Source organism: Perca fluviatilis, chromosome 6 (assembly GCF_010015445.1).
Source record: "Perca fluviatilis chromosome 6, GENO_Pfluv_1.0, whole genome shotgun sequence".
NCBI lineage: Eukaryota > Metazoa > Chordata > Actinopteri > Perciformes > Percidae > Perca > Perca fluviatilis.
In genome coordinates, this window is record NC_053117.1 from 27,362,231 (window position 1) to 27,376,844 (window position 14,614).

A 14,614-nucleotide genomic window follows, 5' to 3' on the forward strand; every position below is an offset into this window, starting at 1 on the left:
GGCAGCCAATGACAGCAAAGAAGGATAACTAACGAGGGGGAGATGAGAGGGAGAGGAGGTGAAGCTGTGCGTGGATGTGTTGTTCAGCCGGAGAAAAAGCATGCAGACGGATCAAGGGCATTCGGAGCACTAGCATTCCCTTGGTTACTCTGGTCAATATAATATGCACATTTTGGCACCCGAATACTGATACACGTTTAGAAGGAAAGCAACAGCGTGAGCGCTGAGTTACACAATCATCTATGATGCTTGTTACTGCATATGATGAAATGAGCCTGCCACTTTGGGCCATTTTTCTTGGTAACACAGAGGGCTGTCACACAAGAGCACACTGTATCTCAACACTGTTACTTGGCTACGATCCACCCATCACTTTCTCTGCCTTTCTTTCTCTGCCACAATTGTCCCTTTTAAGGACATGCTGAACAGTGTGTCTTTATGTGACTTGGTTTGAGCAGGCAGAGACAGCGGCTTGTCGACACAATGAAGAGTGCGGACCAGATTCACTGCAGGCTCAGAGCAGAACCCATGTCTCTTCAGCAGTTCCTTAACACACACACTAATAATACTTCAAGAAGTATGGCAAGAAATATCCTACACACAGACTACCTCAGACATATTAACAGGCCTTTCTAGTGAACTAGTCTATGAGAGATAAGGCAGGCAACGGAGTTGAAGATTTTTGTTCTAAACTCTGATTGCAGCACAATTACTCTGGGCTTTTTAAATAGTTATGGCATCTTTATAGATGTTTTTTAAACTTTGGAAAAATGTACCAGAGTACCGCTGTTTGGCTCAACCACAAACTACCCGCCTCACACAAAATATTCAATGCTTACAGTTTCTCGCTTGACCTACACACAATCTTTGTACTGTTAAAACCATATACTTAAAAACACTTATTACTCACGTACACCATTGAAGCTTAGGCAATGTCTGGTGCCGCTGGGCAGTTCAGGTCCTGTTCCCTTTGCTGTCACATACTGTGCAAGGACTAGAATAGGGCCGATAAATTCATTTGTCCAGTACTGTGTCAGAGGTCTGATCTTGTGTTTGTTTGAATTCCTGTGGCTTTCTGCTCTATCATCTCTCACTCATTCTCTCCCTTTCGGTCCCCCAACTGGCCCTGCCTGCTAAAAAGCCTATCTGCGTCAGCTGCACCTGCTGCCTCTTTGCTTCGCAGCAGGGAGGCGCTGTCTCTTAGAACACACACACACACACACACACACACACACACACACACACACACACACACACACACACACACACACACACACACACACACACACACACACACACACACACACACACACACACACACACACACACACACACACACACACACACACTTGAGATCAGTCAGCCTCCATGAGCAGGAGGGGGGTCGATAAGAATGACAACAGCATGCATGACTGCGAAGAACATGTAGCTCTCAACACCGTCTTCAAAGACTCCGAACACGCAAACCGCTCCATAAATCCTCTCACTTATTCCATTTTGTCACAACCGCCGTGGGTCTGCATTGCAGTACTTAGTCCTGTTGTCATAAACAAATAACTCTGGTAATCCTCCAGATTGCTTCTGATGGCCATTACAACCACACAGGCAATCTGTAAAAATAAAAAAACTAATGTGGGCATGTAGATAAATCATTCATCATCATAGTTGTCTTAGTACACTTCTTTGGCTAATTTACCCTGAGAGAGGCGAGTTATCATCATCCTACGGTCTCCTCGACATCACTTAAGTCCCAAGGCAGCAGTAAAACATATCAGGGTACAATCCCTCATTTGAAGAAAAAAAAAAAAAAATGCATGTGGGGAGTTTATTAGTTTAAAATGTCATTTTGGGTGTCAAATGTTTACGGATATATTTATGTTGGGAAACGATACTGTATGTATAGGTTTAAAACTAATGCTTTTATTGTTTGAATGCTGATTCAACAGCATTTACAGTATGGTTATTCTTTTCTTTACCATTATTACGCTTCTTCTTCCGTATGTCTTTTTGGTCTTCAACTACTTCAGCATACTTTCAGCTTAAAAAACAATTCAAATATAAAAATGTTTAGCTCTTTCAGCACATGATGGGACTTCAACTTTAAAACTTTTCACAAAATATTCAGCTATTAAAACTGTATTTTACAGTTTGATATCTTTTAGTTTTGTTCATTCAGTGTTCATTTCAGGCATTTTTATCGATTATAATGGGTGTGTATTGCGTGACTTACAGTGGGTGATGTCATGGCTAGAGCACGGAGCCTTGAGAAAGTAATATTAGTCGCTTCTCTATAACTTGCTCTCACGCCCACAATTTTTACTTGTCAAAGACAATTTATACATTAAAATGTAGGTATTCTTGTCTTCTTTCAGCTAATGTGCTTGCGTAAGTTATAGGATTTTATATATATATATATATATTTTTATATATATATATATATATATATATATATATATATATATATATATATATATATATATATATATATATGTGTGTATGTATGTATGTATGTATATATATATATATAAAAAAATTATATATATATAATTATATAATATATATAAATAATATTTTATTTTATTTATTTTTTTGACGGTCGGTAAATTTCTCATTGACCATAATGTTATTTATCCTCATTCTCTCTTGAGCCAAAACGCAAACAAAGAGTATTTTGAAACTGCGATTTCAGACTCATGTTTTATTTTTATCTAGACAAATTATATACCAATAAGTTCGCAAAGGCCTTGTGGTGCTCACTATGAGGCCATTTCACTGATGCCACCTACAGTTTAGGCTGTCTGAGCCTTCTTTTCACAGGGCGCTCTGTGTCCGTTAATGGGAGCAGTCTAACAGCATATGATAAGCCAACAAATCAGTTTAGCGTCAGCTGTTCAAAAAACCTTGAAATATTCCACATCTTTTATACATTAGTGGTGTTATTCAAGTTTTTAATGAAATTCATGTCAATTAAAACCATTCATACTTTTCCAACTATCCTCACTACTTTAACTTCTTCTTACGGATTTAAGCTATTAATCCAGTTTAGCTTTAGCAATTTAGCTATTCAGCATTCTGTACGCATTTTCTGCAGGAAATGCATTTTCTAGTGTAGAATTCAAATTTATGAAGAACATCCGAGTATCGTAAACGCACTGTTGATGATTAAATATATTCATGAATGAGTTTTGTGTCATCGGCACTCTCACACCACTGGCGACAATGATAAAGAGCCAATAGTCATAAATCTCTTTGAGTTAACCATCTACATTGAGTAAACTATCTACATCAATTTAAACTGACATTCTACAAGGCTGTATACTGGGAATTCACAGGCAACACTCAGTGCGGTCTATGATGTGAAACACTTTGCCAGTAGATCTTCATTAACATGGTGGTTGGCGAGCCACCTTCTTCAATCCAGTTTTAAGGGATGACAAAAATGAGAGAAATGTCAAGTCTCACACTCCATAGACCGAACACGTATCTGAGCCTTCAGCAACACTAAAGCAGGCCGTGTTACAACAGCAAACAATCGAGCCCCCCCTCTGGCTTTCAGTGTTGAGTAAGCCTCATGTTTAAATACTCTTAAGGTCAGCTCTCTCTGGTTTCAGTGGAGGCTGTACAGGGGTTTGACTCCCTCACCCTGAAATGGCAAAGTGGCTGAAGTGACTCCTCAGTGCTCGAGTGTCTGTACAACGGTTTTGAGACACATTGTGCTGATCCTTACACTGTGTTTTGTTTATATGAAGTGTATGTCATCTCTGTGTATGAAGCATACACAGACATTACAGACTGAACATTGGACATGAAAGTTCACATAATTTGAAGAAGTTCTCTTTTTTTCTTCTACGTAACAAATCTGGGATTTGAAAGTATTCTTTAGAAAGGTCCAGCTGAGTGCGCACACACTGATACACACGCACACACACAAACAATGCATAAAACCACTAAGGCTAAAATAGCAGCAACACAAAGGATGCAGTGCCCAAAATAAAGCTTTTAGGCCAGCAGAAACTATTAGTCACCTCTGAGAATAAACCATGCTCACAACAGGGATCCTAATTGACCAATCAAAATGTGCCTCAAACATGAATGCAGAGCCAACTACTTTATTACCAACAGTAAGGGAGCCCGATTTGTTGGCTAGCCTTCACATCATAGGACTACTGACACAATTAGGATTGGTACATACCAACAGTAGAGGCTTTTTGAGGTTGAAGTCCAGCTTTCTTTTCTTTCTTCCATCTGCCCTCACGCTCCTGAGTGTAGGAGTCATCTTACCCTTGACCCTCTCTCTGTTTTCCTCACCCCCCTCCCACACACAGCTTTAGCCAGACAGTTCCAGTTCTCTTCCACGAATCAGCATTAGGTGCCCAATAGCAAAGCCTGCCCCTTTAACCCCTGTGCTTCCTCCTCAGCTTACCCTTACCGATTTCTCCTTATCTTTAGGTGAGGAAGCACAGAAATGTTGATCTGGCTCTGTACTCGCAAAGCACTGCCAGGACCTCCAAACTACCTACCTATTTCTCTGAGACTGGTAATCTACTGTTGGCATTCTCTGTGGTATTAAAATGTGTTACTGGGGCAAAGTGGGTGCCGGTATTAGTGAGTGCTGAAAACGTCGCCCAAAAAGGAAAAGATGCTCGGTGGGAAAGGAGAGGTACAAACATGAGTAATTATGTTTTAGGCTACGGCCACACTAATGGGGATTAAAGCATCTTGTCCTCTCCGTTTTGGCCTTCCATCCATCCTCCAGACCAATGAAATCTTAATGAAAGTGTCCTCCACAGTGTAGATCTAACAACAATGTCTTGTGTTGTTATGTGCAAAGACAACAATTTGCTTCTTGAAAATGCTGACATGACTGTCATGAGATTATCCAAGAGTCATGTGATCAATTTGAGAATTTGGACAAGGTTTAAAAAATAAATAATAAAAAAAAATGGTCAGAAAATGGTGCAAACAATGAAAAGCTCCTAGAGAATAGATGTAAGTTTTTTTTTTATGTTTTAGTGTGTAACCCTGAACTTTCAGTTCATAAACATAGTTTAAAACAGCCGTTTAAACACCTACCTCCTGGAGACATCATTGTAAGGTTTCAGTTGGGCTTATAAAAACTATTCATCCCCTTTTCATTTCTTTTTTTATTGTCATACAAAATTGAATATAATACTGAATGTCTTTTGACGCCGATTTACAGAAAATGGCCCAGATAGAAAGTGATCTAAATCAATTACAAATATAAAAACAATTTCCAGGTCCTCCGCATTGTAATTTTTTTTTTATGACTCTGGGAAAGTTCTAAATAGCGCTAGCGTGCTAAAGGCCAAACAGCAGGTGGTACAGGGTTAAGGAAATAGACACATAAACAGAGTTTAAAGTGTCTGCATTGGTGCGGATATGAGCTTACTAATTTATGTCACAGTATTAAGTGTCTGGACAGATTTCAGGAAAACAGGGAACAATTCAGCATGAAGGGAAAAAAAGCTGATGCACCAACTGTGGATATATACTACCATATAGTATAGTATGAAAATGCCTGTTTGTTTCTATTAACTCTGTGAGTACATACAGTATGACGGACATTTGTGATCTTGGATGGCTGTGTCCCCACATGTGAGGTTAAAAGATGAGGACAGAAAGGAAGAGAAAGAAAGAAAGAAAGAAAGAAAGAAAGAAAGAAAGAAAGAAAAAGAAAGAAAGAAAGAAAGAAAGAAAGAAAGAAAGAAAGAAAGAAAGAAAGAAAGAAAGAGAGAGAGAGAGAGAGAGACCACTAGATCCTCCTAAGCTGGATCTAGTGGCCTGTGCCCTCCTGCTCTTAATCCTGGCTTCCAGCACATGACCCAGCTAACAGAAAACTATGGAGTGCTTTGATTAGACCTGCTGCTGTGCGCACGTAGTGGGAGACGTGGCGGCGGTGGGGGGGACATGGGGTCCATTGCTCTGCCACCACTTTGCAGGAATGCCAGGCCTCTGCACTGACACATACCTATGCACACCAGGGTTTATCCTTGCCCAGAATTGTCACTTGTTACTTTGCACGGCAGTAAGCATGATTGGTCCATGTACAGTATAGGCAATGAGTCCATGTTACCTTATTTGACAGAAATCTAAGCATTTTTCTGTTAGTTCTGACAATTTGATAAACAAAAAATTTATATTATGCTTGAGTAGGGCTGCGCGATGAAACGATAACGATATGTATCGCGATAGACACGTAATCAATATCAATAGAAAATGCGTTCGATAAAACGTTCGATAACTTGTTTTTTATATATATTGTTTTTTTCTTCTTCGGAAGAAACCAGAAGTTGCAAAGCAAGTTTGGTTGCATGAACAAAGGCACTCACTCTCTGGTAACCTAGCAACGTAGGGAGTGACACTCTAACAGCCAATCATGTAACAGTATCATGTTTGGTTTCGCCACATCGCTGTCTCGTGTTGGATTCTACAATAACAGAACCCGGGGTGGAGCGATAAGTAGAAAGTGGAGTGCCGCGCGCGGAGCGGGAAATTGTTGATAAAACAGGAAAAGTCAGTATGGCAGTTTTGGGGATTTTATAAGTCTGACCGTCGTCCCCACCAACACTACCCGCAAACTTGTTTTACCACCTTGGCGCGCTCACACTTTGGAGCACAGCCGTATTCGCCAGCAACGTCCAACATCTGCAGCTGCTACACCGCACAAGCAGCAGACCGCCATGGAGAGGTACTCTGCATCAGCGCCTTACTAAACGCTACAAAGAAGTAACGGAGGCAGACGTGCTGAGCACTGTCCAGAAGCCAGGTTACCAACCTAGCACTAAACCTGCAGAAAATAGTTCTTCTCAGGTTTCTCTATGTTTATATTTAACACTTTGCACCATTTTATTACACCTTATTAAGCAGTTCTTACTTATTCTTTCTTCACTGTGATTTTAGACTTATGTTTACATTTTAATTATTTGAGTGATTTCCATGGTTGTGTTGACATTTCTGCTTTTATAACTGAGGGGATTATAATCAGAGGAAGGTTAAGTTTAAAATAAAAATGTTTAAATTGAATATATTTTTCTCCTGGTCCTTATTTTAAATAGGTCATAAAAAATATCAATAATTATCGATATCGACCGATATGAAACACTTATATCGTGATACAGTTTTCAGCCATATCGCCCAGCCCTATGCTTGAGTAAATAAAACCCCAATTAACAAAACTGGTTAAAAGAAAAAAAATACTAATTTCTAAATAACTAACTAAATCACAGGGAGAGTCCGGTACAGCCCGACTCTGAAAAACTGAGATCTCCTCTCATATTCAAGTTCATGTTCTGCTTGTTCAATGGTTGTTTGGTAAATTGCTCTTAAAAACACATTTAGAGGATTTGAATTGCTATTTTAATTCTCAATTCTTGTCATTTTGGTGCTGGTGATTTTCCTTCCTTCCTTAAAACCTCTTTTGGAGGGTGGGGGGGGGCAAACATTTCTCTACGCAGAAACACACACACACACACACACGTTTAATCTAAGCGTACACAGCCTACAAGCAGCAAAAGACACGAGGCTGGCTGGATTAGGCATGCAAGTCAGTGAGTCAGCGGATTAGCCCGACACTGTTATTCTAGGAGTAATGCTGAAAAATGTGCTGCTAGCATTAGCCGCGGCTAATAGGCCACAGAATTAACTGCAATAATGGCACTTGGAGCAGTCACAACAGGGAGGGGAATTTCACATGACGACTTCAAGAGTAGGCCTTAAATCGCATCAAGGGGTCTCGCAACATACAGGGTTTTTTTTTAAGTTTATGAACTAAAAAGGAAAAAACTATTTCAAGACTTATTTTTACGTTTGCAATTGATAGAAAAACAACCCCTAAAAAACGGCCTGGCATTGAAAGTCATCCTGAATTGGGTCTATTACAAAGTATCTTCAAAGTAAAGGCAGTGTTTTTAATAACTGTGCTGAAACACACTGATATTTGGACCAGTATCAAAAGTTTCAACGATTTGTGGCCCTGTTCAGTACACATTTACCACTCAATATTGTAGAATTAACAACAACTTCTGCTGTGCTCTTACAATATCATGAAATATGGAGGGAAATAAAGCTGGTCAGATTTGAAAACAATACTGTAGAGAGTAAACTGTTGGGGAATGCAGCACAGCATGTCTTCACTGTATGTTGTATTCCGTCTAGGGAAGATATTTCTGGTCCTCCTGATGTTTGCACAGCAATCCTTAAGCAAAAGTGATGAAGGGAAACCACAGAATATTTCAACACAAATATGACAACTAGTGACAATCTTACACATTTAATGATCTCTGACCAGATATGGGATTTGGCAGAGAACCCAGATTTAACATCAAGATTGTTAAGCCATTGAGGATATTGTGCATCTGCCGGATACATTCTCGCCGAGAGATTTCTGAATGACAAAAACTGAACTGTCCACAGGCAGGTTCCTGATAGTGAACAAATCTGTGCACCAACAAAAATCACAATATTGAATTGTCAACAGAGTACAAATATTGTATGGCAGGAGAGTTCGATCCATGATGCTACAACTGCTACTTCTGAAGCATGAATGAGTTAATCTTAAAATGGCTCAGTACACACTGTGACCAGTGTTATCTATCACATGTTTGCCAGTAGTGAGAGAGAGAGACACACGCGCGCGCGCACGCACACACACACACACACACACACACACACACACACACACACACACACACACACACACACACACACACACACACACAGTTAAACTAAATGTTTGTCCTCCAATACTCAAACAAACAATGATTGCTGATGATAGAGAGAAGTGTGAAATCAATTTTCCTTACAGACAAAGTGTCTGTATTATTACTCTAGTTCTGTCAGTCAACTGAAATGCTTGCCTACAAAAACACCACCAATTCAGATTATTTAACTAAATGCTTTAATACAGGCGAGCTCAGCTGGTCGTCATAGCGCCGCCGCAGGAAACTGCCGTGACCTAACGCGACACACACATAGAACGTTGAAGGTGTGTTGTTGTTGCCACAGCCAGAATACTAATTTTGTTTCAAAAGAAGCTGGAGGTAGCAAAAATTAACTATTAACCATTTTAAAAATGGGGGGTTTGTTCAGGACAGCCCAGTCTGTCGCTAGCAACGATGACGCAGTGATTAGTGACGATTCTCTCCGACCAATCAGTAGTCTGCAGGTTTTCACGTCACCTTTTGGTATCGCCTCAGCTCGCTTGGAACCTCGACGGAGGGGATACTAAAAAAAAATAAAAAAAATAAAAATATAAAAAAGTACCCGTGGGCAGGTACCAGGTACTTTTTTTCATAATGGAAAACCAAAAAAGGAGAGTAGAGTCGAGGAGAGTCAAGCAGGTACCATGTAATGGAAAAACGCCATTAGTGTGGTCACAGCATGCTTGAAGCTGAAGAAAACTCATTGTGACGAGTGGTCTGCTGGTGTTCCGGTGATGGAGGGTAAATGGGGCTGAGGGAGGGTTTGCTTGGGTCACCTCTAATCCAAATAATTTCCTTGAGAATTTTCCACCCATCGCCTCAAATCAGAACACGGTCTTGCCCCACCAGTAGGGGGCACAACATAGCTCAAATCCTCTCACTTTTCTCATGTGCCACTAGAATTTTAAATACACAGAGTTTGCTATAAATGCCATTTAAAATTCTTTGAAGTCTAAACACTCCATGTACAGCATTTATTACAGCAAGAAGATACTGCGGTCTCTTTTTGTTTGTATTCTGCCTCCTGCAAGCTGTAGTGGCCAGGGGGCCCCAAGCAGCCGCTTAGTTCGCTTATGCCTCGGGCCGGCTCTGCATACATGACGAGTGCATAGCCTGCTTATCAGTCCATTCATCATTAAAGCTGGGCTTTTCCACGTCAACTTTTCTCTTCAGCGTCTTTGACAGTGAACTGTTCACCTGACAACCACGTTTCTTTCTGCAAGCATTTTCCACCAATCAGGACGCTGCATACTACAATAATGTTTCCATAATCACAGACTTTAACCATCACTCCTCAGTGAACTGCCTCCTAGTCTGAGATCTTTTTCTACTTAAAGAGCCAGTTATCATTATGGAGTTTCCATGTTTTTTAGGAGTTTGCTCACACTAATACATGTAAAAAAAATAGCATTAATTCAGTAAGAAAGTGAAAATTTCAAACAAGAATAGGCGTATTAGGTATAAATACACTTTATTTTCTTTACTTCAAAGTCCGGCCCCCAGAGTGTCTGCTTAGAAAAATTCTGGCCCTTGGAAAAATTTAGTTGATGACCCCTGCTTTAGAGTGTGCAGGAGGAAGGACATGACACAGATTACACCGCAGCCAGGTAGCCAGTTCGTTATTTGGTCATAAACAACCAAGTCAAAGACACTGGTAATAACGCATGCTCCTACAAATCACAAATTTCAATATAAAAAATGTATTAAAAATTAGTTCAGCCTTGGCATAATATATTTTGCAAGCCACAGCAGAATAAGTTGTAAAAGAAAAGATTGTGTTGACAAGTATGTTGACTGCAGTTCAGACTGAAGCTGGGTAAGCCTTCTCAGCAGTACTGGGTTACTGTAGAACCATAGGTGCTGGAATGTGTGAAACATTATGAAGATGTCATCACATGCTCAGTGCAGGGAACCCTAGAGATTTTCAACGATATTTAATCCTTATCTTCCATAGTTAACTGGCCTGACATTACCCTAGAAAAGCATCTTTGCTCCAGGACAAGACCTGTTTATTCTGTGCGCACTCCACTGTGTGCACAGTGTTTTCCCAAGGGTTTCTTGTAGTACAGAAGTATTTTTTTGATGCCAGTGCATTTTCCAGGCTTTGTTCCAATATTTTGCTCAGTTGTTAGTTTGGACTACCAAAGATCTAAAGCGGACGAATTATACAATTTACCATTATTAAAAAGGAGTGCAACAAGACCTTTATTAGACCACTAATCATGTTCTCTACTCAGTTTGAATACCCGGATTAACAATTAAAATAAGTAGCCCCCTAATTCTGTGTCCGGCAGTCTCAGCTTGTTAAAGTGTAATGACATGATTCAGTACAGTTATCATGTGTGATCACGTTAGTATTTCCTCACTGTACTGTTAAATGTCTCATAGGTGAAACCAAAGACATAATTTACTTAAAAAAGGGGCTGTATTCAATATTCAGGAGAAAAAATACCATTCACCAACCTGTAAAATACTGACGCTTTGTCACGGCCCTTGGTGTCAGATATCGACGCACACCTCCCTCACATGCACTAATATGCATGCGCAGCCAGACCATCTACTAAAGCAAAGAACAGAGATTTTTGAATGGTTTGTTAAGTAAGCAACAAAGCCAGAACTCAGAAAAAATAAAAACTCTACTCTTCACTTTGACTTGATCTTTAGACATCTTTTCAACTAAGATGTACACCATACCTTCATTATCGCTTATCTTGAACAGAATCATTAACGTTTATACATGCCATTGTTCTACCGAGCTTGTGCCCACTCACTCAAGGTTGCCTCTGGATAGATACCACTGCCCTCACCGTCCACCCTGACTGCTTCCCGAGGTGTCACATATCCACCACTCGCTCTTGTTGCTAAAGGGCAGTAGGGAGGAGGAATGATTTGGCTAGAAATAGCAGTGTCACATGAGCATGTGCAGTGACCATTCAGCCAGCTGCTCATCCTTACATGGAGCCCTGCCCCATCGGTACAATCAAATGCAAATAGTGGTAACATTATCAACACAACAGCGTGGACCGGGGCAGACAGGTCCATCATTCACGTCCGAGACTTGTCACATCCTTCACCACACTAGGAGAGCAGAGTTAAAATGGACATGTAAGTTGACACCTGCTCAAAGATTATGAACTTCTACAAACTCAGAAGAACTTTCACAAAGACAAAAGAACCCCCTGAGCTCCTTGTCCCATGAGAGAAAGAACAAAATACAGTATGTCTAGACTATTAATAGAGAAAATATTTACACATAAGTTTATGTTCATACTGAAAACACAAAATTGTCTTCATCAAAAAAAAACTCAGTAGCGAACCGTGAATCTTAAACCTTTGCTCTCTGACCCCCGTTCCCACGCCAGGAAAAAAAGCAAACTACCAGCCTAGCTTATTGTGTTCTCTCTAAAATTACTGCAAAAGTTACATATGACAATTCCAGCTCTAAAACAAACGCTAGTTCAACCTTAGCAATGCAACGAGCAAACAGCACGGAGAGAGTGAGAGCTATCACCAAAACAAAAAACTAATTTCTTAAGCAAAATGTAATCCTCCTTAAAAATAATCGCATCATTGGACAAGCTGTGTGTGCACTTCAGCACAATATAGTGACAACGGGCCCCTCCTATCACACAAAACCAACATTTCATTTGCTTACACATAATGACTGCATGCACACAGCCAAGTTACGATTAGCAGCAGCGGCAAGAATAGAATCAGTTGGCACAGCGGCCTATTGGATTTACGTAACCTATCTGATGATGGTTGTTGAAAGTTCAAAAGGTAAGTTCATTAATAGTCACTGGAGTTGAAATGCCTCTCAAAAGTCTTGGTTTTCTGCACAAAATTAAGCTCAGATGAAGGCTTTTCTTTGCCAGTTAACTCTTAACTTTAGTTAATCTTGAAAACTGCATGGATAATAAATTCACAACAATGTCCTCACCATCGGTAACGTTACTCTCAGCTTTCATCGCGAACCAACGGGCTAGCTAGCTAGTTTATCGGCGGTGCAGGGAGTAGAACGTGTCATAAAGTTAACAATAACAAAGCCCGCCCATTTCAAGTGAAGATATGATTGGTCAATTTGAAATTAGTCACTCATATTGCTTGGCCCTCTGTAAATTTATAGCTGGACCACCAATCACAGGGCTGAAAGCATCACATTTTCTTCCTAGCAACAGCAAAGGCAAAATTCAATTCAATTTACAACGGATGACTTTAATATTATTTTTTTAAATAGCTTAGGCCCTCTCTGAGGGCATAGAGGGTCCTGACAGTTCCCCACTGATCAAACTTTATTAAAGTGCAAATTATGTCCAGATCAGCTTCTTGCACAGCAGAATTACCCGTCTTTAAAAACATTTTTTTTTTTTTTAAACAAAAAAAAAACATTATAAACAATAAGTTCTTATTTTCACCAAACTTCCCACAACTAACTACTTGTGTCGTTGACTTGACCCGGCAAATCACCCCAAACGCCAAGAATAACTTGTCCCATGCTACTCTCAGTATTTCCTAATACTACTTTGCCATCAAAAGTTTTCCAGAGCCTCAAACCTTGGTGGCAAAATCATGACTCCTTAAAGTCAAGCAAGCCCTGGGTGCTCCTGGACAAATGTACTTGAGTGAGAAGAACAGGAAAATAATGTCCATCCTCCCATAAATAAAAGCACAATGCATCACAGTTCAGCAGTAAGCCTGTCATTAGCATACTTAACACCAGGCCAGCACCCAAACAAGAGACACTCTGTGTGACAGCGCTTTGATACCGACCCTGCCGCTTACAGAAGGCCACCAGAAACTCTACCAAAACAGCTCTCATGGCCCAAGTGGAGAGGACAAGCACAGCCAAAAACACACACACAACAGGTCAGACAAAACCATGCGACTAGCATATGCAGTCACATGCTACCTAGGGTAATTAATGGCCAATTGTTTACATGCAAGTTGATAGGAGTTTCCTTTTTATGGGAAGATTATAGAGGTTGTGTCTTCCAATAACTTAAAAGGACAGAGGTTTTCTTGGATGTGTCACCCTCTCCCATTTAAGGGAGGGTCTCTCTTGCTTCACAGCAACCAAGACGGGGAAACTACCGGGAAGCCTATGGCCGCCAGCATGATTAAATAACTGAGTCAATGCTAACTGTAAATGCTGCATTTCTCAAAAAGACACAAGAAACCTTAAAAAAAAAATACCACAATCATTCTGTGAAGACATATCGGTAAAGTATCTGAGCATTATGAGCTATTAAGGCTCACTTTAGGGTCAAAGAAAAATGCAGGCCTGCGTGACAGTGGTAACAGGAGGACAGAGAAGCATTATGGGATGCCAGCATTTTTAAAATCGGTTTTAAGCTTGCCACTAGACAGGAGTTTCCTAAAAAACAGCTGCATACACATACATGTGTACAAACCACAAATATTTAAGTGTATAAATGCAACCTCAAGTATTTTTTGCATCCAGGCAACTTAGATCTGGTTAGATATTGGGACAAAACTGAAGCAGTGGTTTTAAAGTAGTCTAATTAAGAGCGGCAATGGTTTAGATTTTTTTTCGCAAGCTTTAATGATTCCCTGACCCTGAAGCAATGCTGAAATGAAATCATCAAGAGACTCACGGAACTGTGATATCTGAAAAACTGCTATTCTTAAATTTGTTTTTTTCTCCATCAGTGACAGCTAACAGCTTGCTTTATGCATACTCTTCTCAGTTTCCTTTAACAACAATAATAGCAACCCTTGCATGCCGACCTATTCTGCTCTCATCTGTCAAGTGAAAGACACGTCAGCTCCACATGATCAATGACATGCGTAACCAGTTTTTCAGCAACAGTACACACACTTTCAGCAACAGTACACACACACACACACACACACACACACACACACACACACAC

At 40.2% G+C, this 14,614-nt stretch overlaps 1 protein-coding gene across 9 annotated transcripts in view; it reads right to left on the reverse strand.

Annotated features, from left to right (window-relative positions):
* Window positions 1-14,614, reverse strand: part of slc20a2 (solute carrier family 20 member 2) — a 66,073-nt gene that overhangs the window by 33,332 nt on the left and 18,127 nt on the right. The window contains exons 1-2 of one of the 9 annotated variants that reach the window (XM_039803926.1): window positions 11,492-11,564; window positions 11,184-11,280 (exon numbers count right to left, since the gene is read on the reverse strand). The exons of 3 other annotated variants lie outside the window; for them this stretch is intronic. The gene's annotated coding sequence lies outside the window, so the exon portion shown is untranslated. Of the gene's footprint in view, window positions 1-910; window positions 1,141-4,192; window positions 4,288-11,183; window positions 11,281-11,491; window positions 11,565-14,614 lie in introns of those variants that run through there. 5 more of the 9 variants (XM_039803929.1, XM_039803933.1, XM_039803928.1 and 2 more) reach the window with 5 other exon arrangements.